The 27,664-nt window shown below is 40.4% G+C and overlaps 1 pseudogene; it reads right to left on the minus strand.

The window, feature by feature from the left end:
- Positions 1 to 19,496: 19,496 nt before the first annotated feature.
- Positions 19,497 to 19,631, minus strand: LOC107498530 (annotated as a pseudogene).
- Positions 19,632 to 27,664: the final 8,033 nt, after the last annotated feature.

Consider the following 27,664-nt stretch of genomic DNA (forward strand, 5'->3'; position numbering starts at 1 on the left):
ATCTGTGGGGGTATTTTACATCCTAAATTCTCAAGGCAAATAGAAGCAATCTAAGACTATACAAAACTATTTGCTCGAGGTTGTTTACAATTTCAGCAGTAGATGGTGCCATATTCCTTGAACATGTCATATATTTGGGAAGCTGAGTTTTTTCGGTGGCTGTGATAAAAAGCCAGTACAGTGGAAAAATCAGTGCAGAACAGGAAATGAAGGTAATCCTATCCAATCTGATTCCAAGATCTGAGAAGTTGTGCAGTGCCCAACAGGTGCACAAGTCCCATTAGTACGTAATTGTGGTTAAGAATGAAATAAAAAAAAAATTCTTTCAATTTATAGGCATTATTTTTTCAAATAACAACTAAATTATTAGGATATAAATAAATTATTTGGACCTAGATATTTCCTTTGCCAAGGAACACCACGAAAAAGATATTGAGACACTGAAGTTGACTTGAACCAAGAGTATTTGAGAAAATTTCATCTAACCCACAATTTATCATCAAATTTCACCATTTGTCCCAATAATATTCTTTATTACTATGTTCCCCAGCATCTCATCTCCCCCCGTGGTCTGGGGTCTAATCCAGCATAATTTAGTTGTCATATATATTTAGTCTTTTTTTTATTGGTATGGTTCCTCAGCCTTTCTTTATCTTCCAAAATGACAGTTATTTTTAGAATATTCCTCATTTTGTGTTTGGTGTGTTCTCGTAATTACATTCAGTTATATTTGGCTGGAATATCACAGAAAAGACAATGTCTTTTTAAAGGCATCAGCATCAGAAGGCTGATGATGTCAATTTGTTCCATTTATTAATGATGTTAACTTTAGTTAGTTAAGGTGTAAAGTAGTGTTCATTAGAGGAATCCATAGTAGAGTGAGTTTTTTCATTTGTAATAAGTAATTTGTAAGGGGATTATATAGATATTATTTCTTCACTGAAATAATGATGATTCATGGCTGAAGAGATTATTACCATGATAGATGCAAAACCATGATGTTCTAACTTCGTCATTCCTCCTCCATTTATTACTTGGTATTTTACTCTAAGGGAGAACTTTCCTTTCTCATTCATTTATTTATTAATTTATATCACTATGGACTCATATATGCTTTTTTACCTCATGAACATTGTTTTGTTACTATTTTTATTTTAATGCTCATTCTGGCTCTTATGTCTTTTTGATATGTCTCCACCATTTTTTGAGCACCTCCTTGCTTTCTGGCACAGCAAGCCCTAGTTCCCTAAGTCCTTTTAGTAGAGAATGGTTTTTAGAAACCAAGATCTGGGTGCTCGGTGTGCTCAATCGAAACAAGGGTGCCTTTGCTTTGGGCCCTTTTAGTTGACTGGACGAAAAAAAAATACATTTATATACATACATGCAACTAAATCCATATATCATACTGATATCCCCAATTCATTTTAGCACAATTCATTCTAGTTTTCTCTCTTTCTGTATTTATAACTCCCTTCTTCAATAGTGAGAAACCTGGCTCTCATCATCTTCAATATACGTACTAACTTGCTCAATCCTACAATACACAAAAAGTACTTTCAGAATTGCTAACCCATACCATCTCAAAAAACAGAACCACTTTGAATTAGAGTTCACTATTTGTTTATAGCTATTGTTGTCTTAAATTGACAAATATAGTTTGTCATATAGTTTCATATAGTATAAATGTTTATAAGTTGATTGGCTTAATCCTTTTTTTTCTCTCTGGTGTGGTTATGGTTTTCATTTGAAATATGAATGTTTATTTATGTTTATACTCTATTTTAGGTTTCTCTTTTATTACTACTGGCTTTATTTTATTACTTTTTATAAAACATTAATATAATTTCAAAAGTCAAAATGATACCAATTGAAATACTCAGAAAAGTGTCATTTTAACCTCCATCCCAAACCATTCCACCTCTTTCCACCTAACTTCTGTGGGCAACTGATCACGTTAGACCCCAGTTTATTCCTTCTTGTGTTTCTTTTTATAAAAACTAAGCAGTTACGTGTATATTTTCTTATTTCTTTTTTTCTTACACGAAAGGTTACTATATGTACATGCGTGGGGTTTTTTTTTTTTTTTGACCTTTGCTTTTTTCACTTAACAATATATGCTGGAAAGCATCTCCTATTAGATCACAAAGATCATACCTATTCTTTTTTACAGCTACATAGTACAGTACTCCATTGTGTGGATATGCTATGGTTTCTTAAATCAATATATTTATGGGCATTTATGTAGTTTCAGATTGTTGTGGGTGTGTCTTCAGGGTAAATTTCTTAAAAAGTGGAATTAGTGGGTCAAAGGTAAATATGTATTTAGTTTTGTTACATATTGACAAATCCTTTAAAGTAACATTTTGAGAGTTTTTGCATCAATGTTTTTAAGTAGTATTGGCATTAAGGGATACTCTTATTCTTAAGTAATGTAATTATAAATTAATGAATTTGTGCTACCTTTACCTGGCTTAAATATTAACGTTATACTTGTTTCATAAAAAATTTGAAAGTTTTATTTTATTTTCTATACTTTAGAATAATTTATGTGACAACATTTGTATATTTGTAATAATAGGGAGAATGATATATTCAACACTCTACATACTCACTTCCCAGTTTATGGACAATCTTGTTTCATCGATGCTCCCCCACCCCCAAGTTATTTTGAGGCAAAGATCTATAACAATACTTATCTTAATGTGTCTTTAGAAAGTAAAGCTCTTAATTACAAACATACCCACAATACCACAGGCACACTGTGATGGGCAGAATTCTGTAGAGACCAACTCTTTAACTGATAACTATGAACTCTGGAAAAAATGTGAAATGACTACCTGGGGATTCAGAAGAGTTATAGAAATCAGGCAGATAGTAGAAGGGAGTAAAAAAGTTGGAGAAGTAACTGGCATGAGATGAATTTCTCCTGAGCAATATAAGGCTTACCTTGGGACATACTGGCTGATTAGCCCTTTCTATCTTGCGTATTAATCCACAGGATTTGAGTTCTGAGCATGCACTACATTGTATCAGAGGATGTTAATTTCATGCTGTTACACAGACATCTATGGACTCATCCTATTTGCATCCCAGGGATTATGTGGCAGGTTGTATTTTTAAAAAATGGCTGCAACAATATTTCCCATCCTGTATGATACTCAGTTTTTTATTGTGACAAAATTAAAATATATATAACAAAATTTATCATTTTAACAATTGTAAGTGTACAGTTCAGTGGCGCTAAGTATATTCACATTGTTTTGCAACCATCCTCATGATCCATCTCTAGAACTTTTTCATCCACCCGAACTGAAACTCTGTAACAAACACTCGTTCTCCATCTCCCTTCCCTAATCCCTGCAACCACCATTCTACTTCTGTCTCTATGACTTTGACTACTCTAAGCACTGCATGTGAGTGGAATCATACAGTATTAGACCTTCTGTGACTAGCTTATTTTACTTAGTATAACGTCTTCAGGGATCCCATGTATTTTTCTTACAATGGGACTGACGCTCCTCCCCATGACAGGTGTGTGTGTTGGGGGAGAGGGGTGTCTATGTTTTCTCTCCCTTGAATCTGGATGGCTTTGTGACTATGGCATGAGTGACATTATGACACTTTCAAATCTAGGTAGTAAAAGGCAATGTAATTGCCTTCTAGTTCTATTGGAATGCTCACTTTTGGAGTCCAGACGTCAACTGTGAAGAAATCCCAGCAGTTCGGGGAGAGGCCCACATAGAAAGGAACTGAAGCCCCCTCCCCCCGCCCCCATCCACAACCACAGCTAAGCTCCCATATGACAGCTAGAACCAACTTGCCAGCCATGGGATCGCACCATCTCGAAAGTGCCAAGGCAAGTAAACGAGAATGCCAGCAAGAGTGGAATGTAGCAATAAGGAATATGCAGCAAGCAATAGTAATATACAGGTAGAAAATTGCCATTAACCCCACTAAAGAACGTAAACTCAGAGCAAGGTGCCAGTTCCTTGGAAGACATCCTGGGCTACCAAGTGAATTACTGAAAGAGCTCGAATGTCATCTTTCTCCTGGTCCTTAGATACCAAGTTTATTTAAACCTCATGGCCTTTGTACTTAGTTTCCCTCTGCCTAAAATGCATTCCCCCAGATCTCCAGGTGTTCCAGCCATACTGGTCTGGTTACCCAGGGAGGAGAGATTTGGGCAGAAACCAATGTTTTCACCTATATATTCAATTGTAGTTAGTGATACCTAATGGTCTAATAACAAGTTAATGAAAGAAAGAAGGGAAGAGGAGGGAAAGGAAGAGGAGAGAAGGGAAAGAAATGCCAAGAAATAGAATTAAAAAGGGAAGGAACACTCTAGTGCTGTGCCATAGGACTCCCCTTTTTTGACCCGGCTCTCTCACAGTTAGGGTAAAGCAGAGCTTTTGACAAGTTGTGAATGACCACAAAAACGTAGGAACTATACTGATCATGATGGACAACTGAAAAAAGATCTAAAATGACTAGTCTGCTGCTGATTAGTCAGGCATGTTGGCAGCTTGATGAAATTTTAACGTTTTTGCAAAGTCCATTGAAATTTTATCTGTTCACATTTCTGTAAGGGTTTGCTTTGTCGTGGGGTGTGTATATGTTCAGTTTTGGTAGATGCTGTCAGTTTCCCAAAGTGACTTTGGCAATCCGCACTCTCACAAACAGCGAATGAGAGTTCTACTGGTTCCAAATTCTCACTGGCCCTCAACTTTGTCAATCTTTTAATTTTAGCCTTCATTCTATGTTTATAGTATTATCTACTCATAGTTTTAATTTGCCTATCCCTGATGACTAATGAGAGTGGGTGCTTTTCATATGTTCATAGGCCATTTCCTTTTACATGAAGTGACTGTTTAATTTATCTTGCCCACTGTTTCATTGAGTTGTTTACATTTTTTATTGATTTGTAAGAATTCTTTATATAGTCTCGGTGTGAATCCTTTATCAGAGATATACACTTGGCACAAAAATATCTGTAGCAATAGTATTAGTCATAGTCAAAAACTGGAAACGACTCATTGGTCCAGCAGTGGCAGAGTGAATAAATAAATCGTGACGTAGTCTTATGATGGAACACTATATTATTGCTATACAGTACTATTCTACTGCTACTGCTATGCTCATAAGTATGTTAAATTAAAGAAGCCAGACACAAAAGAGTATGTCCTACATAATTCCAATTTTTTAAAGTTCAAAAACAGATGAAACTAATCGATGGTGTCAGTATTCAGGATTCTGGTTATCTTTGGGTGTAGTGGATGAAAAGGGGTGCAAAGAGAGTTTCTGGGTGCTGGTCATGTTCTGTATCTTGATCTGGGTGCTGGTTACATAGATGTGTTCACCTGAAAATCGATTGGTCTGCACACTAATGATTCGTGTACTTTTCTATAGTATGTTACACACCAACACAAAAAAGTTTACAAGAACAATTCCTGCCTAATTTTCACAAAGGCCCGAAAGCCAGAAAAGCAGACTTACCCCGATCTCTCCCTCTGCTCAGAGTTTCTCGTGCTGTTCCTGTGCTAGATATTGGTGTCCATGGAAACCAGACGGAGAACGTGTGGTAGGGAAGCCAGGAAGAAGAGACCGGGGCCTGCGGAAGCAGCCCGTGCGCCGAGGGACAGACACACAGCGGGCGTCAACTCCCCTCTGTCCTTTCGGATCCCACTCAAGCTGGAGTCAGTTCCCTGCTAACGCAGCTGTTCGCCAATGACAACTGTGACAGCGATTGCTTGTCAAACCTACTTGGAATACACCCCATAACTCGTTCAGCTCACCCTGTCCATTACTGGTTTCCATTTCACCTAACCCAGCAGGAAAGTTGGCCTGGGGGCAGGGCGGGTGGAGTGGGGGGACATGCAATGGAAAAGGCCTCTCTGGATGATGATACAGACTAATAAATACTTCACTATCTAGAGGTCACTTATATGGTAACCTGAGCGCTGAAGTGGAATCTTATGGAGGGCATAAGCCTAAAAAGGCTGTTGAGTAGAGAGAGTGAATGTTAGAGTCCACGCGCAAACACTTTGCTTACAGCAAAGTTCTTTGGATTCTTGCTCAGAGCTTATTAATTCTTATTTTAAGCGTACTCATATCACCTTATCTGACTTTCTAGGTCTATAAAGAGACATTTAGAAGAGAATGAGTGAGATTTTCTTCTAAGGGTGCACACGCATCTGACTTTGTTAAGTTTGAGAATTCTGGGTCTATCTGGATATGAATGTGTGTATGTAAGTGTGTGTGTAGAAGTCTATGTGTATAGCAATGTGTTGGTTATGATGATTGTGTGTGAGAGAGCGTGTGCAGACTTGCATCTTGTGCATCTGTTGGTTTGTGTGTATATATTGAGTGTATGGAATCTGAAGACATTTGTGAATGAGTTTGTCATTTCCTGTGTTTATATACATACGTGTAATCAGATGTAAACTATGTAAATGAGAGTTTACACTTATCTGTAGGATGATTAAGAGCATTTGTGAGGCTGCTTATAAGTTTATATTTTTGAGTGAAGCTGTGAGTTTTTATAATGGATTATGTAGGGACAGCCCTAGGCAAAGTTTTCAAGTCATATGTTTGGACCATATGGGATTACCATTTTTATGGATTGAAAATGGTTAAATATTCAGTGATGTTTAATTTAACTGAATGCGTGTATGCATGTACATACATATACATATATACATATATTCAAGCTAGCATAGCCTCTGTAACACATTGGTTTTACTCTCAGATCTAAGGAGATGACCAGCATAAGTGTGAAACCTGGGTGGAAATTTAAAATAGCTCTTGAAGGAAAGATAAGATATAGAAAGAATGATGACTAATGCAACAGAAAGTTGCAATAGGGAAATAATGAGAAATGAGAACGACAGTTCTTTACTTTGGGACGCCTTCTCAAAAACCTGTTTTATACCCACCCACCACAGATTTGCCTCTGCCATGGGCTTCTACATCCTCTGTGAACTTCCTCTATGATAATGCTTGTCATATTGAACTGTAATTGTTATTTTAAGTGGGTGTCTTCCCCTCTAGACAGCAAGTTCACTGAAGGCCAGAACTGAGTCTCTGTAGTTCACTTATTTCTTAGCACTTATCACAAAGCTTGGTACAGAATAGAAATTCAATATTTGTTGAAGAATTGGATGACTAAAAGTGAGATAGATATTCTGATAAATCTGTGCATGTGCGACTCTTGTTCTGTATAACTGATAGGCATTTTGGAGGGGGAATTAATATGCATGGAATATTATTTTAGGACTATTAATTCAGGAGCAATAAAAAGAATAGACAAGTAGGGATGCTTAGTAATCAGAAGCCCAGTAGTTACCCAGGTATGTAGTAATAAAAAACCTAGGCTACAGTGGCAATGGGAATGAACAGTAAGGGAGAGATTACAAAGTGCAATAGAAGAAGATTCTCGGTCATCGCTAAGAGTGGGAAATGGAGCAAGAATAAAAAAGGATGACCCTAAGTTTTGGAGTCTAAGTGACTGAGGCAATGATTATAACACTGATGGAAATAAGGAAGATCCAGGGTAAACAACTAGCGAGTTCTGTTTTGAACATGTTACAGATTTGGAGTATGTTGGAAATGAATTAAGGATAACAAACAAAAGAACATCCTAATAAAATGACCAGCGGTCAAAGAGCCTAGGCAGGGGGCACAAGGTGTAGATATTTGGACATTCCCTCAACAGATACTCCCTTGGCACTTACGTGCCGGGCAATAGTCCAGGCCCTGGGCATACAGCAGTGAGTTAAACCAAGTTTCTGCTAACTTTTATAGATTCCTTATCTCTGCAGTTATCTGTAAGCTATTCTTTTATTTACTTAAATGTCATAAGCATTGTTATATTATAATCTGTATTTAAAAGTTCCATATCTGAAGTCAGTTTCTACTGGCTTGTTTCTCACTCATGTTTTCTTATGCCCTTCCATGCTTGGTTATCTTTGACTTTGGGTTGAAAAAATATTTGTAGAGATATGAGAGTTAAAATGAAATCTTAGAATTTAAAAAAAAAATGAAAAGTATAAAGATGCCAGTTCTCTTTAAGTTAACCTATAGAATCAATATGATTACAGGTACAATCCCAAACAGATCCTGAAAAGTTGGTTCTGAATTTTATAAGGAACAACAAAGGGCCTATAACTGTTAAGATGCTCCTGGAAAACAAACAAACAAACAAACAAAAAAAAAACAAGTTGGGGAAATTGTCCTGCCAGATAGCAAGACTTATTTTAGACCCTCCAAGATTAAATATAAACTTCCCATTCTTGTACTGAGATCCTCCATAATCACGCTCCACCTTATCTTCTCTGCCTCGTAGTCCACTGCTCCTCAGCACAAGAGACCTGTTCCAGTCTGTTCAATCTTCTCCCAATCTTCCAACTTTAGATACTGCCTCCCCGATCTTTGCCTTTGCTCTTCCTGTTCTCCTTGCCTTTAATTCACGAATCCCTCCCTTCTACCACCCTCTGGCCTGGCTCTGCCCAAATAGTACCTCCAAAATTTTATGCAGGTTATATAAATTCTTATCCAGGTCATATAAATTTCTTTCTCCAAACTCTCATGCCTCTTATCGTTCCTGCCATTTCTTTTGGTATTTTATGATATATACCATCAAAAAAGTGAGGAAAGGAAGAAGGGAACCTAGAGACAGAACCTAGAATTGGACATATGTAGACCTGCGATATATATATATATATATATCTCAACGAGAGGTATACTTCTCCTTGAGCATGGATCCAAGATCTGCCAGAAAGCCTGCCCAGAGTCATTAAAACACTCACAGGCTGATTCAGGTGGGAAATGTTGCATAGTCTGATAAAACCCTGCGGGGTCAGTGGCAACCTCAAAGCTGTTGGCACACAGAAGCCGTTTTCATCTCTCTTCATCTGGTTAACCGCCACTCTCCAAAGATAGATAAGGAAAAAATAAGGTGCAGATGAACATCACCACATGTGGGGTTCTTGGCAGTGTGTATGTTTGTTTGAAGAACGTGCATACTCGTGGCTCTGAACCTGCAGAGAGGCTGGTGGCTGTGGTGCCTGAGGAGACAGACTGAGGGCCAAGAGATAAGAGTGGGAGACTTGTCACTGAAACCCTTTTGTACTTTTTGTATTTTGTACCATGTGCAGCTGTTGACTATTAAAAAAAAAATGTTCAAGAGACAATAATAAGAAGCAAAGAAATTGGAAAAGAACAGCAAATTAGATGGTGCCAAAGAACAGAATTTGGATTTTTTGCGCAGCATTTCGTGGAGCCAAAAGGAATGCTGGCAAGGGACAGCATCCTCCTCACTAAAGCTACGGTGAATGTGTTTCAGGGCTGACCTTCTAACCTGACCAAAAAGACTTTCAACTAGAAGACGAAACAGAGGAAGCACAGAGCCAAGCTTCGTCTGCAAAAATTAAATGCCTCCGAAAAGATACCAGCATCAGAATTACAGCTGGGACAGAATGGGTTGCTTAGCACTGTCTATCTGGTTCCAGAAAGAGAACCAAATTAATAATCACATGAAACTGGGGAAGCCCAAAAAATCCTCTTGTGTAGTTGCAAACTGGACACTGGCTTTTAACCAGCCTTGTGCTGAAAGAGGAACAGAGGTTTGTGGCAGTTCAAGGCTTCTGCCCAGCTCCATCTGTAGAGACCAGATCCCAGGAGCCCCAGCTGCTGTGATACGGCGATAAAGCCGGATTTGGAACTGCCGATTCAGATGAATGGTTTCCAGAGATTTAAGAAATTTCCAGAAAGGGTAAGGTCAAGAATCTGAGAAAAATACTTGATCAACACATGCCAATGTACTAGTATAGGAGTGAAAACCCTGGAGGCTGAGAAATGCCACCAACCAAGTGACAATCTCCAGAGTCCCCACCTAAAAAGGTGTTTGTGGACTTTGAAACAGAAAAACTGTTAGTTGGGTGTGAAGCTTCCTTCCTTGCTAAAGAAAATACAGCAGACTGGATGGATAATTTGGGGGATTAAAATGTCGCTTCATAACCATGTGTCAGCAAGAATTGGAGAACAGATCCACTGATGTGTTCATGCCAGAGTGGGCTATTCTCAGGGAATAAGACCTGGAGGATCAGGGACAATCTAATCAAGATAATGTAAGAATGATTGTGTACTAAAATAGACTGGAGACTTCAAAACCCGATTTGCTTTCAGGTGGTAGGGCGTGTCACAGAGGTATCACTGTGAATACTTGGTCACCCATCCCTTGGCACGTTTGGAACCTGAGCAGATGGGCAATGGCCCCACATTTGCTTCAGCTACAGCAAAAAGGAACAGCTAATGGGAGCCAACAGTCTTGAGGGTTTTTTCCCCAGTGAACATATCTTTTCTTGCATACGACAACGCGACTTCTAGAGAAATTTCCCATTCTTCAACCTTGAGGATTTCAAGCAGAAACTATGAATAACTAAGAATCTGGCAGCAGTTTAGATGCCCTGATAAAGAATCGCACTCCCACAACAGGGAGTTGGAGTATAAATACAAGAGAATGGTGGATGGCCTAAATAGACATATATCAGTTTTTGTGGAGAGCCACACATGTTTGACTGGGGAGAGAGGAAAAGAGTTAAGAGTTGGAAGAGAGAGACATGAAAATCAAAAAGAATGGAGGAGGAGATTTTTATAAAGTATTTCTGTAAGTTACAAATAGCTCTTTGAAAGAGGTAAAGAGAGATTGCAATTCCTTTGAAACAGTTTTTGTTGCTAGACTCTCGATTTGACCATGACACCATGCAGAGACTGGGGACCACGGAGCTCAGGGTTGGGTTGCAATAGACTCCATCTTTTTTTAGAAGCAGTGGTGACTTTAAGTAACGGACAATGTTTTAGGCTTCATACATATTTGTTGTCGAAGACATAAATGAATTAATGAATAAAAAAACCGCAGATAGCGAAGAGAGATGGAAACAGAAAAGCAGGCAACAAACTGCAGGAGATGTGAGGTTCTTACAAGCTGTAGAGCAATAAATGGACAAGTGGGGTCATGGGTCTTAGGGGATGAGACACTAGAAGAGGATTGAGATGGAGACTAGGAGCGCTTGTATGGCTCAGAAGAGCTAAGGTCAGGAGCATGAAACGGGACATGGCTTTATGCAGAAGCCAGAGAACGTTACCAGTACCCACGAGAAATTTATGCAGGAGGAAACCCTTTTATACTTACCCAAGCCTAGCCATGAAATCCATTTTAAACAAACACACCAAAAAAATGTACATGGTTTTACTATATGCTGAATTTTCCACAGATGCGACTGCTAGTTAAATTGTGAGAAGATTGTGTTTTGTTTTGTTGGGAACTTCACAAAGACTGTCTCAAAGTTTCAGAAAAGTCTTTCGCAGATGGCATTGTTGCTCAAGGTATTTGAGTCAACACGTCTGTGTCAGCCTGCATTTGTGTCTGTTCAACTAATGGTGATCTTAGAGAAATGTAGAAGCATATTTGTTTTACCTTTATTTCTAAATGTTAACTGTAAAGATAAAAGATCAACAATATTCAGATGAGTGTTGTCTTTTCTCAGATCCAAACTATTCATGACAAGTAGGTACAAGCATCTGCCTGTTTTATTATATCTTCTAGTTTAGCTGTGCCTGAGCATTTATGTATCATAATACAAATTATTTCCTTATAAATATATTTTTTAAAATTTCTCCTTTACATCACAGGTATATGTCAATTTTAAGAAATTTTGCGATTATGTAGGCTATATCGTTATGTTGCAGTTTTTTAATGAAAAGCTGATGTTAGTTCTTATAGGATTGGAATGACTGTCCTAGAATATTAAATGAACTTTTACATATAGCTGTAGAACAGTAGTTCATACACAACACACACATCTATGTGTCTATATATACTGTACATACAAAGCAAATCCCCTCTTACAACATAGCTTGTTATTATAAACAATCAGATATAAAATGCGTCAAACGATAAACTTCAGGAAATAATCACTTCCTATGGAAATACTGAACCTAACTTGTCTTTAAATATCCTTCCTGGCCAGACTTGTATTCTTGGAACAGGACCAAGCTAAAACAGTTTTGATGTATATTATTACTTTTCTAGCTTAAGAGGAACCACAGTTCTTATTCATAAGATTTCAGTCTGTGTAACACTGAATTTGCATATGCAGTGTACATTATATTGTATTGCAAGTTACAGTAATTACAGTTATAGTAACATCCTTTTATTCCTTTAGTCTCCTCTTCCTTCCAAAGTGACATCACCCTGGACTGCTGGCCTGTTGTGTGAAGATATTTCATCTCGCCATTTTCCACTTTTGTGACTGCCGTAGAAGAGACATGCTCTAGATTCGAAGTTCAGAGGCCTTTGTTCCTTTGCTTCTTCTCTCCTTCCTCCCCGCCCCCCACCTGTGTTTTCCTCCCTTTCCCTCCCCACCCTCCCACTCTTTCCTCCCTCTGCTGTGCCTCCACACTTTGAGTCACAGGCTGCATCCCGCCTTGAAGGCATGATCATTAGTCAGGGATGCAGGCCCGGCCTTCCTCTGGTTTTTCCTGTCTGGAGAGAGCTATGTGCAGCCACACGGGCTCTCTGTGGGCACTGGGGAGATTTCAGGGACAGCCTGCACAGCCCGGGCACCTCTGGAGTTGTGGCCAAACCCAAGGGCAGGGATCACCACAGTGGCAGCAGTAACGACAGGAGGACCAGTGCTGGAAGCTGACAGCGGCTGTGCAGAGGAGGCGAGAGGCCCAGCAGGTGCTCAGGGGGAACAGCCCATCAGGGCTCTAACCTGCCCGCCTGGAGCAACCTCCACCAAATGTGACCCGCAGAGTGGATATTAAGCTAATCATCTGCCTGTGGTGCCACTAGGCCTTGGGACCTGCATGATGAGGAGCTAGAGTCCACCCAGATGTGCCTGAGCCAGCCCTTAACCTTCCCTCTCTCAACTCTGTGCCTCATTTCTCATCCCTCTGCCCACAGCCCCTGGGGAAACAGTACTCATAGGAGCTTTTAATAGTTGCTATGAGGTAAAGCTCTGGAATCCCCAGATGCTTGAATTATATAAACCAGGGGACTCAGAGGAAGTGTGTGTGCTCTCAGAACCCAGCCCTGTAGGCAGGGGGGGCGGGGGGAACAGTCTATTTTTTCTGGCTTTCCCTAAGCTCACCAAGCTGTTCTTTTGAAACAAATAGTCATCACCTTTTCATGTCTTCCTCAACTTAGAGTCCAGGGCAGAACTGGAGCCCCTGTTTTGTTAATAAAGGGGACATGAAAGCTGAAAATACCTGAAGGGCATGGCTTCCTACAGTTAGTTACCTGACAGAGATGCTCCTCCTGGGGGCACGGGGCAGACCATGGAACTCGATTGGAAGAAACAAGCGCTCTTCTCCACGACACTTTGTTGTTCTGAGCCAGGTTTCTGCCTCTTCTCTGGGGAGAGAATTAGGTAACCAGGGTCAGAAAAATTAGGTTCCTAGGGGAGGAAGGCGAAGGCAGTCATCTCCCTTTCCACTGAACTCAGAGACATAAAACGATGGGCTCTTGCCATTTTTCACCCTTGCATCTCTAGAAAGGACACATTTGGGGGTAGACCAGCGGTTCTAGCTTCAGTGAAACTGTGAAGAAATTACAGTTCCTTTTGACTGTCCTCCTGTCTTTTCTGCGCCTCTCCCCAGTTCCTTCATGGCGTCGTCCTTTCCATCCCATTTGCTGTCACCCAGGGCGTTATGTCCTCCACGCGGCTCTACCCAGAAGTGCCACAGCCAGACCTCCCGCGGCGGGAGTGCAGACTGTCAAACGATTTCTCCCTTCTCCCGCCACACTTCAGCACAACTCCGGTTCCCGTGGGCTGGTTCGTCTCAGCTAGTGGACCGTTAGGAGAAAAGCATCTAATGAAGACAATTCGAATTAAAGTCATGAAAATACTCCTCTTAAAGAGCTTGGCTATTTCCCCCTTACTCCTTAAAAATAGCCACACAGAGTACCCAACTGGGCTGACATGAAGGAATCTTTTTTAAACTAAGACTCTCCGTTTTCCTCCTTTTGTGGTCAATAAGCTCTGTAGACAGCTTTGGAGAAGGCCAGCCTCTCTTCCCTCCTCATACCTCATTTGAGGTGCGAGCTAGAACATGCTCCTAGTAACGGTTCCCTGATGCAGCTGGCATTTTAACACCTCTGTCCTGGAAAGTAGCCCTGCTCCTTACCACTCCACCCTAAGCTCCTCGCATCCCCCAGAAAAAGCTTCCAGAAGCAGAGTAGATTGCTGACCTCCGAAAAAATACAGGCGCCATGAACCATTTGTAGTGAGGAGATATTCGATAATCTCCTGAAACAGAATTAATGAAGATACTGGCCAGCCTTTACCATTTATGATATATATATATATATATTTTGTCTGCTTTGCCCCTTTGGAAAATACCTAGAGGGCAGAAGCATCAGAATAGAGCCCCGGAATACACATGGAGTTCTTCTGAAGCAGCCTAGATAAAAGCACTCTTCTTGGTTGCCAGGGGCTACAGAGGTGGGGTGGATTCAGGTATCTGTGGTGGTTAATTGTATGTGGCAACTTGACTGGGCTAAGGGATGCCCAGATACCTTAGGCAACATTATTTCTGGGTGCTTCTATGAGGGTGTTTCTGGAAAAGATTAGCATTTGAATTGGTAGACTGAGTAAAGGCGACTACCCTCACCTGCGTGGGCATCATCTGTTAAGGGCCCAGATAGGATAAAAAAGTGGAAGAAGGATGAATTTTCTCTCTTTGCTTGAGCTGAGACATCCATCTTCTCCTACCCTTGGACATAGGCACTCTTGGCTCTTATGCCATCGGCTCCCTGCCTCTCGGGTCTGTGGACTTAGACTTATACCATCAGATTCTGTGGGTGGCAGGCCTTCGAACTGGGACTGAATTACATCGCTGGCTTTCCTGATTCTCAAGCTTGCAGACAAGAGATCATGAGACTTCTCATGAGCTAATTCCATTTTCTCTCTCTCTCCTCATAGCTATATCTATATCTCTATTTATAACTATATATAATTTATATCATTGATTCTATTTCCTTGGAGCATCTGACCAATACAGTGTTTTTATATAATTTCCCCCAAATTAATAAAGGACTAAATGTAGATGAAATTCTAATTTTTCATCTCAGTTTATCTGCTTAACCAAATGTGGATTGTCATGGAATTGGGTCTTGTATATTTGTCAGGATTTGTCTACTTAAAAGGCAAGAAGGAAGGCATTTACTGACTTGTGTACCAAGGGCTCTAAAACATGACTCTTCAGATGTGACTGGGTTAAGAGGTTTAAACAATGTCATTAGCTCTGTCTCCCCATTGAGATGGCTTCCCCTCCACCTTGTGACAGAGATGGCCTCTGGCAGCAATGGCTATTACATTGTTTTCCCTGCGTGTCTTTCCTGATACCTCCTTCAAAAGTACCAAGTGTCCTCCTTACATTAGCCAACTATTGCGGCCAGGAAAATGGAGTCCTGTAATTAGCTAGCTCGAAGTATGAGTCACCCATGTGTGGGACGGCCAGGCAAGGGATTGGTTATCTTGTTAGTAAAAGAGGAGCAATTCTCAAAAAGAAAATATACTGGGCAGGCGAAAAGTACTGTGTCCGTAGACTTTTATAAGCGCCAACTTACTCACTCAAAAGCTAATTCAAATTACCAAGCAATATGGTGGGAGATGTGAGCAATACGAAGATAGATAAGACAAAGTTTTTGTCCTTAAAGATCATATAAGCCAGTTGTTCTGGAAGACGGTCACATTATTTAATTATTTGAGGAAACATGAGTTGATTCATTGGAAAATATTTTCCGAATGCTTATTTAATGCTGGATTCCCATCACACAGAGATGAAAGACAAATCTCTTTCAACAAAGAGCTTACAATCAGGTGGGAGAGACAAGCAAACTAACAAAAATTTTCAATGCAGGGCCACAAATGTGATGAGAGAAGTGTGCACAGGTGTCATGAGAGTCCCAAAGGGCGGCCACTTAGCCTTAGGCTCGGAGGAGCTAATGCATGAACCAAAGCTTGAAAATCAAGTGGGGGCTCAGGTGAGGTCAGCGGGTGGGGAAGCACCTTGCAGCAGAGGGGCTAGTGTGCGCAGAGGTACAGGCCTGTGAAGCAGGTTGATGTGTTTGGAGAACCGTAGATCATTTGAATGGAGTGCATGAAGGGGTACAGAGAGAGAGGTGAACTCAAAGAGGTAGACAGGAACCAGCTCGCAAAGAGCCCCGTGCCACACTCACAGATTTGAACTTGTTCCAGAAGGACGGTAAACAGAGCATGGATGTGCCCGGATTTACAATGGAGCATGTTTCTTCTGGCAGCAGATGGCGCGGAGTGAGCCAGACCGGAGGCAGAAAGAGGAGTCGGAAGATTGCTGGGGAGAGCACACAAGATGTGATGTGGGTTTCTCCTTACAGCTAATAAATAAGAAAATTACAAAATCACTGTTTTGCAACCCCAATTCAGGCAAGAATTATGATTATTAACAGATGCTAAGATATGCACATGGTCTCAAAGACTCACTCCACAAATTATTAGAAAGGGGATACTGTACCTTTGCAATGGAAAGACCTGGTGGCTATTCCTTAACTCATAGGTCAAACAGCATAGTGAGGCAATCTAATGTTATGTGCCTTCTGATATTATACAATAAGAGACAAGTAATGTCTCCTGCATAATATTCTTTCCAAAGATGTTTAATCTGAATCTAATCATGAAGAAACAATTAGAAACCTGGAATGTGAGAGATTATCTAAGAAAACCGGCTGGAACTCTTCTGAAGTTCAGTGTCATGAAAAATCGAAGTGAAAACCAAGTGTGAGGGGATCGTTTTAAACGATCTAAGGAGACCTAATAACTGCGGAAAGTATGTAGCCCTTGGTGAGATCCTTGATCAAAATCTATAAAAGACATTTCGGGAACATTTAGGAAAATTCGAAGAGATTAAATATGAGATATCGGTTTTCTCAGATGTGATAATGATATCATGTCTATGCAGGAGAATGTCTTCATTCTTAAGTGATGCTGGGTAATTGAGAAGTAAAGTGTTTTGATGTATTCAACCTACTTTCAAATGGTTCCAGAAAATGTGTAATGTTTATGTGCGTATGTATACATGTGGATGTTTTTACATATATATGATATATGTAGGACATGTATGGATGCTGTTGCATATATATGCTATGTCTGGTGTGTGTGCATGTGTGTGAGAGGGAGAGGGGGTGGGATGTGGTAAAATGTTAACAATTTTTGTTTAGGAGAAGGATACATGAAAGTTCTTGCACTATTTAAGGGTTTTTGTAAGTTTCAACATTATAAGAAACAAGGCAAAGGAGGAGGAGAAACAGGGGAACTAATGCAAGCCTGACTCAAGACACTGGCGGTAGGTTAGGGAAGGAAGGCCGGAGTCGAGAGAGATGTAGAAATATCGAGAATCCGTCCCAGTTTGAAATAATGTTACACGACCCACTTGAAGTGAAGTTAGGGAAGCAGGCTCCGCCAGGATTTCCAGTCCAGGAGAAAGGTTGTACGATGCACTTTCTTGATGCAAATAGCAGCAACAGTCACAATAACGACAGCATATAATTTGCACCGGGGAGCAGAGGGCGCTAGAGTCAGGAGCACTGACTAGGACTCAGGATGCCAGAGTTCTAATCCCAGGTCTCCCCTAAGCAGCTGTGAGCGAATGAGCTCAGCTCTTCTGGGGCTCTTTGGACCAGATGTCCTCAGAGGTCCTGTTTATTCTTCTCTAGTTGTAGTTATCCTTCCTTATTGATGTTACTGAGAGCCATCGGAATGAGATTTTGTCACGTCTGCCATTTTATTCTCTCGGTCTTGATTTTTTCCTCCTTTTTGGCCACACTCTCTTGGGCTGCCCTTGACTACACAAGGTCCTCACTGAACATTGCTCCTTAAGTGGAGCTATGAGGCCCTGTCTGCCCCTTGACTTAATGGTAGGACTTCTTTCCAGACTCTTGGATATTGCTTTCTATTAACAACTCTTCTGATTTTCTCTTTATTATAGAGCTAACACACACTTGTGATAGAAAATGTGAAAGATTTGGGAAAGTATACAGGAGAAAATTTAAATTGCTCACAATTTCAGCATTTCACTGATGACCGCTATTGATAAAATGTTAAAAGAAAATATTTAAATATGTTCCTTTATCATTATTTGATCTTCTTATATAACGAAAAGATTCATCATTTTTATATAAGATATTTTCCAAATGATTTGGCAACTCTTTGCCCATTTCTTCTTCTGATGAAAGGCTGGCCTGTTACATCATCACTACTACTAGAGAAATATGAGAATAGACAAAGAATTTCTCAGTTTATGATATGACACTCTTAATTCTGGATTCATAGAACTACTTCTGGGTGGTGGTAGTGAAATTGCAGGGTGTGTGTGTGTGGTGAGTGGGAAGTAAGAGAGCCAAGCAAGGGGTGTAAGAAAGTGAATTAAAAACAACAGGTGTAGAGGTCCATACGGTAACTATTTTCAAGATTCCTTCTCTACTGTTCCTACTAGTGCCAAATAATAAAATCTAATTTTAGTGTACTGTGTATGTATGTGCTTGTATGTCGTATGTGAGAAAGAGGCATGGGGAGACGTGAGGGAGGATGTAGACTAGAATCTTTTTTAAAAAAAATCAAAAACACCACTAATCATGAACATTTTCTAATGTCATTAAATAATTCAAAAACATCATAACCGTTGACAGATGGATATTCTTTAATGTCTCCAAGGAAGAACCCGAACCATTCACTCATCCAAGCATCTAATATTTTGATCCAAGAAGTTCAGACCACTTAATTCATCTTCATGGCTCCCTTGGGAAGCAAAGAGAAAGAAGAAATTACTCTCCACTCTCTCTTTTATGTGATATATGTCTAGATACACTTATATTTTTATTATGCACTTATCTTTACAGAAAATGAAATCCCACAAAGCAAGCACACCTCTCCGAAGTCACTTCTAACCTTCGTTAGAATGTGCGCATTCACTTGAAAGTGTTGCCTACATACTCCTTGTCTTCCTGCGTTTTTTCCAAATAGACACATGTCAATGATTATCATACCTATTTTTTTCAGGTTTTAAAACTTTTTATTTGCATATTTCAAAAATTGTACGTTCTAATAATTTTGAACAACAACAACAAAAAACAGCACTCCGATTAAACTGCATTTTCCAGCCTGCAGGACACCTCGGAACGGCTTGGTGTTCACTCTCGATTTCACTGTCATCCCACCCAGCTTCTGTCTTCACCAACGTGCAAGTGCTTTTCCTTCTCTACCAGCCACACAGGCAGGGGGAAGAGGCAGGGGCAGCCTTCCTTGTCGGCAGATCTTTGATGTGAAAAGGGGCGGCCGCGCGGTCATTTAAACTTGATCCAACCGCTTTGCATCTCACAAAGTCAAACAGCGAAAGGAGGTCAAATAAGAAGGCGGTGCCTGTGGCATGCACAGGGCATGTGGGCGGCGCGCGCCTCCTCACGACTCACCTGCTTGCTTCCTCCGTTCAATCGTTGCTTTCGAAGGCAGTGGATTTTTCTCCTATGTTTCTGTTTTCTTCAATTTCGACTTATCAAATTTCTCGATCTCAGCCACATGGGGGTAGTCAGACATGGTTGCAGAGGCAGGGCAGCAAGATGTGGACAAGTCTGATCTGCTCAGTGGAGATTGCAGAGTTCCTATTATTTTAAAAGGCGACGTGTTAAAGGCTATGTAGTAGTTCATGGTTTACTCAATCATGTCTTTATTGTGAGAACGTTAAGGATTGCTCTTAAATTATTTTAAGCATCATAAGTAATACTATGAATGCATCATAGTGCGAATTTTTTTCCTCTTGGATATTTTTACTTGAATCTTATTAATGTTGGCTTTTATTATTTCACTTTTGCTAGACTTGTAGGTATATAATAGAACCTCTAATCTGTTTAATTTGTACTTATCTAATTTCTGTCGTTGGTTTAAGCCATGGTTCTATTTTCCTGTGCATAAAATTGTCTATTCTTATCCTTTTATAATCTGATCATTGCCAAGTTGAGCTAAGGATTAGCCACATAAATTTTTATTAGATCTAGATTTTTTTTTAGGAATGTAAGCTTTTATGAGTTATATTTGTCACAAAACTTTTCTCAGTTACGCTATTTTATATGTTATATTTTTAGATGTTAAGAAGGGCTTGTGACAGGATTTATTCATGGGTTCTTTTCCAATGAATTCTATTGCCATATTACCTCCATATTACCCTCTGCAACTCCTAATGCCTAATACGTTGGTCTCAGAGCAAGAGGAGAAAACAGCATTAACTCAAGGTTGAAATGGGCCTTGGAATATCCCAGGAATGTGGCCCTTCCCTGGGGAACGTGGGTGAGAACAGGGCTGTCCGTCCCCAGGGATGTCGCTAGAGGTTCTCTGCTTTTCCGCTTGACAATTTATTCCAAAATGGTTGTGATATCTCAGAATTAAATCTCCGCCTGTCTGTCTCTTAAACTGTGTGGTTAGAGGCTGAACTGATGATTCCCAGAGCTGCTTATTTATTGGATCTTGGGGAGAAAAAAAAGCAAGGACAGGAGGCATGTTTCCTTGACTTCAACATACTTGCCCTTGCCCCGGGCCACTGTAATACACGGTTGTCTCCCTTCCGTTATCTTGGGCCTGACCCAGGCATTGCACACCTTCCCAGGTTGAGGCTAGAGGTGTGAGACAGAGCCTGGCTCCAAGCAGAGTTATTCTTTACGGTAGTTTCAAGTGGGACGCTGTGTGTGTGTGTGTGTGTGTGTGTGTGTGTGTGTGTGTGTGTGTGATCCAACTGTCTGTGTTCTCCAGTGCATGTTATACTTGGGTAGCAGCCCCTCTTGCACAGTCTGTGTTGGCATATGAAGCTGTGATGTCAGGACGAATGCTTTGCCCCAGCAGCAGCAGGGAGGGAGGGGGCCCCCATGGCTGTGAACCACGTTCACAGACTGAGACGTTCTGCTCAGCTGTGTGCAGTTGGACCACAGTGGGTCATCGCTGCTGGACCTGAGCGCCCCACTCTAATTCCGCCGAGTGTAAACAATGTGACCTGGATGAGAATGCAGTGATGCTGCAGAGGCTGGAAGACCCAGTGGGCTTGAAGGGGAGTGTGAGGGGAAGAGAACTAGGAAAACCCGCAGACAATGGTCTACCACTGCATTTCCAAGAAGGCATGCTCTAAAACTTTAAGATGAAAGGATATTTATTTAAAAAGAAAAGAAAAGAAAAGGAAAGGAAAGGAAAAGGAAAAGGAAAAAAATGCCATTAAGAATTCTGAAACTCATACGAACAGCCTACATCAGAGGGCTGCAAAAACCAGTGTTAAGGAGATGGAGAAAGAAAGCTGTTCACACATTTGGGGCAAACACTGTGTAAAGAAAAAGTCCAAGAGTGCGGGTGAAGGGAGAGGCAGGACGTGGCTGTTACCGGGAGGGCCGACCTCAGGCAATGTGGTGCACCCAGCAATTTTGCAGCCTAGCACCCCACCAATAATAGCCCTCTAAATATGACACATCAGTACCATTATTTGCTTAGTATTTTTAATTGACTTTAAAAAAATCAGAGATCTAGTTTCATCTTAAACAATATGATCTGGGAAATCACAGGTTTGATATACTTGATATATATATACACACACACATATATATATTTCTAATATATGTTAAATAAACATGCAATAGTAAAAGGATGTAACATACATTTGTAAAGCACCTAAAATAATCTCAGGTACTAATTGGTGGTATGCATAGCATTTTCTGGAAAAGCCATCTTCTTTTTCATTTCTGTTCAGAAATTCATCCTCTGTTCACTCTGTTTAGGCCATACCTTAGCCATCATCATCTCTTACTAAAATTATTTGAACATCTCCCCCTGCCCATAAAGCTTTTTCCCTCCTCTTCATTCCCTTCTCTGAGAAAGTCTGACTCTTCAAGTTTTACCCTGACCTTCACTCCCCAAGGGGATCCCAGTCCCAAACTCCTGCCCCTCCAGACTGGGGAAGGTTTCCCTGCCATATGATTCCATAGTTCCGTCTCTTGTTCACCAAGCACACTTATTCCTATCACTTATTTCATTATTTTCAACCCTCCATTGGAGGTGAACTCTGCCAGGGCAAAGAAACGTTTGTCTTTTTCATCATTATATTATCAGAGCCTACCACATTGCCAAGTTTATCATAGCGCTCAATAAATAGTTGTTGAATGAATGAATTCCACCATCTAGAACTCTTGGGCAGTTCTTCCTTTTATCAAAATCTTTTCTCAGTTAACTTCCGATTTTACAATATTCAAATATCTAGATTTAGATTTAGAAGAACTACAAAGCCAAATGCGTAACGGGCCTGTTTTTTGGTTCAGCTAGCCAGTGCAATACTTCTCTGCAGAAGACCTGCTCAGAGTCCCTCAAATCACACTCCTGTGGTGGGATCACCTGTTTCGCTTCACGAAATAGGGAAGCAGTGTGCATATGGTGGTTGATGGCAGTCACCAAGGTTGGACTATTGGGTCCCAGCTTTCTCACTTCCTATTATGTGACCTTGAGCAAGTTATTTAGTTTCCCATGACTCAATTTTCCCACCTGTACAATAGGTCTTGATTTCATTAACATTCATTCTCTTTAGGTGCTTGCGTTCAGCTTTCTTTTCTCTGCCATGTTCTTTACCACTCATCCATAAATTTTCCACCTTCCAAAAATTTGTTGTGATCTCTGGTCTTGTAATCTCCTCTCCTAATTTCTTTATTCTTATGGATTTGTGTCTTTCTTATTTCTTTAATATGTTTAGTGTTTTTTTTAGTGGGGAAAAATGCAGAGATAATAGCTGGCGTCCACTTTACTAGAAAACTTGATCTGCCTTTTCTATAATTACCTTGGTTTATTTTACACTAAAAGCAAATAAAGGTATTTTTAACTTTATAAAGACAGAGTACCAATGACATTCTCAAGTTGTCTACCATTTGTCTACCAATCTATTAATTGATTCAAAAAGGAGATAAAGATGGTCGCTGTGATTTTTCCTTAATAAACTCACACTGGCCCCAAGTACTCGCTTAATCATTTCTAGGTATTCACAGCAAGCAACCCTGTTTAGCCAGGCGATTCTATCAATTGCCAAATATTCACTTCCCAGCTGATAATTAGTAGAACCCGCCATTTTCCTTCATACAAAATCAACTCGATTTCAATTCCTTTTTAGTGTCTCGTGACTTTTTAAAGTCTATCGATAGTTACTCTTTGATTCTTTTTCCAAATCTTCTTAGCATCTTAGGAAGAAATTTGTCTAGCCATGGAGGTTTTATTCATTAAAACAATTTTAATAAATTACTTTACCTACCTTAGGCTTTCATTCTTTCTTTGCAGTGTTTGTTCCAAATCTTTTCAGTTTAAAACCCATAGTAGGATTTTTCTGGGAAGAGTGGAGCGGGACCTCTTAACATCTGCTCTTCTCATCTGAGGGAATCTAATGTATGCACGAGACTGGGCTCAACTTCCCTCCCACTATGGAAATCACAAAGGACAGCTCTCCTGTTCTCTACTGAAGGCATTAGCATGTGACCTAGGCTTAGTGAATTGGATGCCACTGTACAGGATTTTGAATATTGAGGAAATAATGCAAAGAAACAGAATGTGGGGGTTTTTCTTGTTGCCATAGCCAAAAAGTTGAAAGTACAGATGTAGAGGAGGAATAGGCATCCTTTGTCAGTGACACCAAGAATGACGGCAGTCAGCAGTCAGCAGCTAGCAACCAGTGGTGGTGGTGCCAAGGATGGTGCCTTTATTATGGTGCATGATCCTGATGGTATCTGGTTTCCCAATTTCTCTTGGTTCCTGGCTGGGTTGTAATCTTGGCTTCCCATCGACTCTGTGATCCTATACCATTTCAGTGAATTTCTTTTCTGCTTAAGTTAGCCAGAATTATTTTATGTTATCTGGACCAAGAACCTTGACTAGTACAGAGAAATTGGTTCTGAGAAATGATTGCAGGCCACAGAACCTTGGGAATGGGCGGGAGAGGGACTCTGCTACCTGGTAACTTAGGGCTGAGAGCAGTAAAATTCCATTAGTAGATAAGGATGATATGTCTATGACATACAGTGGTAGAAAAAATCAAAAGATAAATATAGCTTCTGATCACACTGCTCATTAGAAGCAACTATTTGCTCCTGCCAGAGCACAGGAAAGTCAAAAATAAATAAAGGACTGCAGGGTGGTATAACTTCTGTTGGCTCTGGTTTCCCTAAGCAAAAATGAATGACAAGCTCAAATCCTTAACTTCTCAGGTCTAAAAATAAATTGAACAATTTTCTAAGACTCCATGAAAAAGAAACTCAATTCAAGACAGAGATAACTAAAAGCCCCACTCCACGAGTTGCCAAATTACAAAGTCAACTGAATCCATAGCCCCACTTAGGTCTGTTATATGACAGTTAGGGCATTGATCAGGTAATCGTTGTACCTCAGGAACCGAAACGGGAATATATTTGGATATCTGAAGAACTCAGGTAACCCCGTACCCCTAAACCTCACTGAGCCTTCATCACCAGACAAAAAGAACCTGCTCCTATGTCTAATGAGGAGATTATTGCTTTACATGAAGATGCGCCTAAGGGAGTTACCTTACAAAAGGAAGCCAATTATCCATGTGCTCTACTCCCTTCGCTCCTCATTATCTACCAACAGATAACTAGAATTAGGTACCAGCATGCCCAGGTGACCAATTATAAAGTGTAACCCGGGAGTTAGTGATTAGCACACACTGAGGACCAAGATTTGCTAACTTACATGAATGTGGGGGAAACACACAAGGGAATGGATTTCCTAAGGAAGAAAACACAAAATATTAGATTCAGGCTGAATTTATCGACGTGAATGTATTTTCTAGAAATTCGAATTTAACACTTTGGTTTGAGTAGTTGGAAGCGCTTCTTAGTATTTTCTCGGTTCGTTGCCTAAAACCTAGTCACAGTAGAGAATAATGCTAAATGGAACTGTGGTATAGTGTTGAAGAAGGGATTAAAAAATATTAGAAGATAGAAATATTAGAGGGCTCTTATCATGTCCTCTTTCTATGTCCCCAGGGTGGCCCAGAAAATGCTCATGAAGGAAAATCTTTAAGAGTGCTTTAGTGGCTGTTCTAAGTAGGCCAGGAATGTCTGTGATATGCTACAGCTGAAATGTCCTCCCCTCCTAATTTAATCACAATGGACAGATCCTGTCTTAGCAGAAGCCACATGATGGCACTTAACCGCCAGTGGTATGGGAACATATTTCCATCTTGGACAGCAAGGCCAGCACAATCATCAAAACCTTCAAGGCTTCTTGATCGTGGGTGTTCCGTAGCAAAATAAATGATTAGCCTCTAAGATCCCGTTTTATTTAAAAAATATTTTTAAAATAAATAATTCAAAAATTTAAAAACCAAACTCCAGGTCTGCTGGAAAAAAAAAAATCTGACTCAAGTCATGACACTAGAGTGACAGTCCCATGCCCAGTTACTAGACTTAAGACTCCACGAATAAGCAAAGGCTTAGGTACTTTTGAAGAACAACACCGCAGTACCGCCACAAAGGGAATTGTGGCCATTTACTAAGGTAATTTGGGAGAAAAAATATCAGTCTGGGGATATGGGACATTGCCTTGAGTTAACAGTAATTTTTCAGAGCATTTACTACTCTTATCGCCCACTGGTCAGAGTGGGAGTCTATGGGAGTCAAGTCATACGTGGAATTTGGGCCAGAATCTACTTCACAGTGGGTTCTAGGACCCCTGAGCCCATATCATATTTATTTCCTCAGTTCTTGAATATAGAGTTGTATTAGGCATTCTCAAAGATTGGCATAATTATAGAAATAGATTCTTCACCTGTAGTATAAGACTTATTATGTAAACGGGGCCATATGGAAGTACCCTCAATCCCTTCTGGGTATCAAAAAAAGAAAAAGTCAAAAGCAATACTATATACCCAAGGAAGTCATTAATACAGTTGCTACCATACATCTTGTAGATCCAAAGTGCAGAATTCTTTCATATTTCTTTTAACTATTTAACTGGGCTTAAGAAGATGGCTGGACTCTGGAAAATAACATGGGTCCTCAGTACCCTTTGATTACTATAAGCTTAACAAGGTGATGCCTCCAATTTTATCTGCTGTTCCAGATGAGGACTTCTGCTAGATCAAATCAGTATAGCCTCTGGGGCCTAGAAGACTGCAGCTGATCTCTAATGCTCTCTTGTTCTTTATCCCAGTCATTAGAAAACGCCAGAGTAAAAGGTAGCTTTCACCTGGTAGATAAATGGTAGCGCAGAACACAGTTTTCTCAGTATTACGTCATCTCTCTTTCTCTGTACAACTCTTAAAATGCATGGGACACTGTTTTTCTTTCTATCCCATTACATGTCTGCCAGAGTACAATATTGATGACATCATGACGATAAGATCTAGTGATCTAGAGGTATCTGTTTCCCTACATACTTTGGTAAAACACATGCCAAAAGAAGGGAAGGAGGGAGGGAAAATCTAAGATACAATGATCTGTCACCTCAGTGAAGTTTCCAGAGGTTCAATGGTCTAAGACATGTCAGGAGAGCTCATACAAAATGAGCTTTAATCTCATCACTAAGAAAGATGCCCAATGCTCACTGAGCTTTTTTTTTTTTTTTTTTTTTTTTACTTTCTGGGTCATGCATACCACATTTGGGTGTGCTTCTTCAAACTGTTTACCAAGTGACTTGAAAGACTTCCAGGTTTTGAGTAGCCCCCCCTCCAAAATATCTCCCAGGTTGCAGCATATGTGGCTTTAATGACCGAGGGGATCCAAATGGTGCTTGAGTTATTAATGGCAGATGGAGTTGCTGAATGGAGCTGGTAGCAAGCCTGATTAAGAGAACTGCTGTGGAGACCTTTATGATTTTGCATCCATGACCTCTTGAGCAAGCAGCCGTTGTCTTTGTAAGAGATACTTCTTGGCTCGCCACTGAAAAAGCAGTGAATGTTGACCATGGAGCATCCAGTAGCAATACTTTCTTGAGCTTTCCTTTCTGAACTTGGCATCACCTGAGCCACATGCCATAAACCGGGTGTGGTTCAGCAGCACACTGGAAAGCAGTGTGTAAAAGGAAAAGTCCAAGCAGGTCCTGAAGGCATAACAAATTATCTGAGAATCTTGCTCACGCTTCCAGTATGCCGGTTCCTGCTGCGTTGCTGCCCTTTCCTCAGCTCCGTGGCCTCATGTGGAATTCTCTTCCAGCCGGATGTAATATCAGCCCCACTCAGATTAGTCCTAGAGACAGTAGAGAAGGAATAAGCCCCCAGCAGGCGACCTTCACGCAGCATATCTCACTGCCCATTTTGCCTTAAAGAAGAAATAAACTGAGGTAAGGATTTACAGTGACTCACAGGTAGTGTCTGGTGTTTGGGCTATATGAGCAGAGACTTAGAATAAGAATGCAAGAGAATTTTTGGAAAGAGATATTTAGAATGACCTCTTGGCAACATGTAGTGTGGTCACTTTGGGGCAAGTCATTTAAGGAAGAAGAATATGAAATAACCTGATGGAATGGACCCAATTAATCAGGTGTGAACAGAGTACCCGCTTTGTAGATATCATATGGAATCCTTCCCAAGTTGCCCCAATGCTTGCTCA

Source organism: Rousettus aegyptiacus, unplaced genomic scaffold, assembly GCF_014176215.1.
Source record: "Rousettus aegyptiacus isolate mRouAeg1 unplaced genomic scaffold, mRouAeg1.p scaffold_m13_p_7, whole genome shotgun sequence".
Lineage (NCBI taxonomy): Eukaryota > Metazoa > Chordata > Mammalia > Chiroptera > Pteropodidae > Rousettus > Rousettus aegyptiacus.